We start from the raw sequence: 2,474 nt of genomic DNA, 5'->3' as shown, positions 1-2,474 counted from the left end.
CCACAGTCCCGCACTGTGCGTGTCGCTGACGGCGGAACTCCATCCGTGCTTGGAATGTGCACCACACGCGTGAGCGTCGCTGGCCGCCACACTTCCGTGTTGTTTCATGTTCTCCATTGCTCTCATGACGTAATCCTTGGACTCGATTTCTTGACTGACCACTCCGCTGTAATTTACTGCTCGGCCGGTGTCGTTGAAATTGACTTCCCTGCTTCACTAACGCTCCTGACGTAGTCCAGAGCTAGCTCTTGTGCTGAGTTTGGTCGTTTCCCGCCCCGAGCACTCACCTGTATTGTAGCTGTACCTTGCCCCAGTGTACCGGATGGTGACTATGTGGTTACTCCGCCTACAAGTGTCCTTTTGTCGCACAACATTTCCTTTCCCCACACTGTTGTGACTGTTGCGACCAACCAGACTTGCTTGCCCCTCTAACTTCGGACTCTGTCCTCAAGTTCTTCCCCAAGGCATAGTTTTGGCCACCCTGTCACCATTAGATGAGTGCCAGATTTCATCATTGTCACCTGATCCTACGTCAACAATTTTGTCCGCCAACGCACCCACTTCTCCGTCGGTACAGAGCGCTATCACAAAGATGATTGCCCCGGACCTCCTGCCCTCCCAAGTAGACGGCCTCCGTCATTTGCTCGTCACGTACTCCGACATCTTCGACTTTGACGGGCGTTCCTTAGGTGAAACCTCTCTCGTCAAACATCGCATACATACTGGCGATGCGCCTCCGATTCACCGGCAACCTTATCGCGTGTCACCATCCGAGCGCCAAGTTATTCAACAAGAGGTTGACAAGATGCTTTCAAAAGGCATTATTGAGCCGTCCGCGAGTCCATGGCTTCCCCGGTTGTCTTAGTTAAAAAGAAAGACAACAGTTGGCGATTTTGCGTTGATTATCGGCATCTCAATAAGATCACCAAGAAGGATGCATATCCTCTTCCACGAATTGATGACGCTCTGGATTGCCTTCATGGCGCTACCTATTTTCATCCATCGACCTGCGCTCTGGTTACTGGCAGATCGCCGTGGACGACAGGGACCGTGAAAAGACAGCATTTGTTGAAGCTGACGACTTCTATCCGTTCAAAGTTATGCCATTTGGTTTGTGCAATGCCCCGGCCACATTCGAGCAAATGATGGACACGCTGTTGCACAGCTTTAAATGGTCTGCCTGTGCCACCTGGACGACGTGATCGTGTTCTCCCGACATTTGCCACACACCTCACACGTCTTTCGTCCATCCTGTCGGTGTTTCGTGCGGCTGGGCTACAACTTAATTCTTCGAAATGCCACTTCGGTCGCCGCCAAATTACCATCATCGGGCATCTCGTCGATTCAACTGGCGTCCGTCCCGACCCCACCAAGGTTCGTGCTGTCATCGAGTTCCCTGTACCAACTTGTGCCAAGGATGTTCGGAGCTTTGTGGGCTTGTGCTCGTATTTCCGCCGATTTGTCAGAAATTTTGCAGACATAGCCCGTCCACTAACCGACCTTCTCCGAAAGACGCTCCGTTTTCGTTAAGTTACGCTCAAGCCACAGTCTTTTCACACCTTATCACGCTACTCACTACCCCACCGATTCTCGCCCACTTTGATCCCAATGCTCCAACTGAAGTACGCGCAGACGCGAGTGGCTATGGCATTGGTGCTGTTTTAGCCCAAGGCCAACGTGGTTGGGATCGAGTTATTGCATACGCCAGCCGGCTTCTTTCCTCTGCCGAGCGCAATTATTCCATTACCGAGCGCGAGTGCCTCGCTCTTGTTTGGGCAGTTGGCAAATTTCGCCCCTACTTATACGGGCGGCATTTTACTGTTACCACTGACCACCACGCTCTTGTGCTGGCTTTCGAGACTCAAGGACCCCACTGGGCGTCTAGGTCGCTGGGCTCTACGTCTACAAGAATTCACGTACACTGTGGTCTACAAGTCTGGCCGACTACACCAGTATGCCGACTGCTTGTCTCGGCACCCCGTTGATGCCCCCAAAGCTACCACGGAGGATATACCACCTGGCCTTTTCTCGCTCTCCGCTTTCAGCCACATTGGTGACGAGCAACGGCGGGACACGTCTCTAAGTGATCTCATCAATGGCCTGCAGTCTGGCTCGGCGGACCGGTCACTTCGCCTGTTTGTCTTTGTAAATGGCACAGTATATTGCCGTAACATGCACCCCGAGGGACCGGAACTACTACTCGTCGTTCCCGCACACCTTCGGGCAACCGTACTCGAGCAACTGCATGATGTCCCAACAGCCGGCCACCTTGGTGTTTCCAGGACGTATGACCGTGTACGGCAGCGCTTTTTCTGGCCCGGTCTCTACCGTTCTGTTCAACGTTATGTCGCTGCCTGCGCGTCGTGCCAACGCCGGAAAAGGACATCTCTTCCTCTAGCTGGACTCCTCCAGCCTATTGACATACCCGCTGGCCCGTTTTTTCGTGTTGGCCTCGACCTTCTCGGCCCCTTCTC

This window comes from Dermacentor silvarum, unplaced genomic scaffold (assembly GCF_013339745.2).
Source record: "Dermacentor silvarum isolate Dsil-2018 unplaced genomic scaffold, BIME_Dsil_1.4 Seq495, whole genome shotgun sequence".
Lineage (NCBI taxonomy): Eukaryota > Metazoa > Arthropoda > Arachnida > Ixodida > Ixodidae > Dermacentor > Dermacentor silvarum.
The sequence above is the reverse complement of the archived record's forward strand: the minus strand, read 5'-3'. Positions refer to the sequence as shown.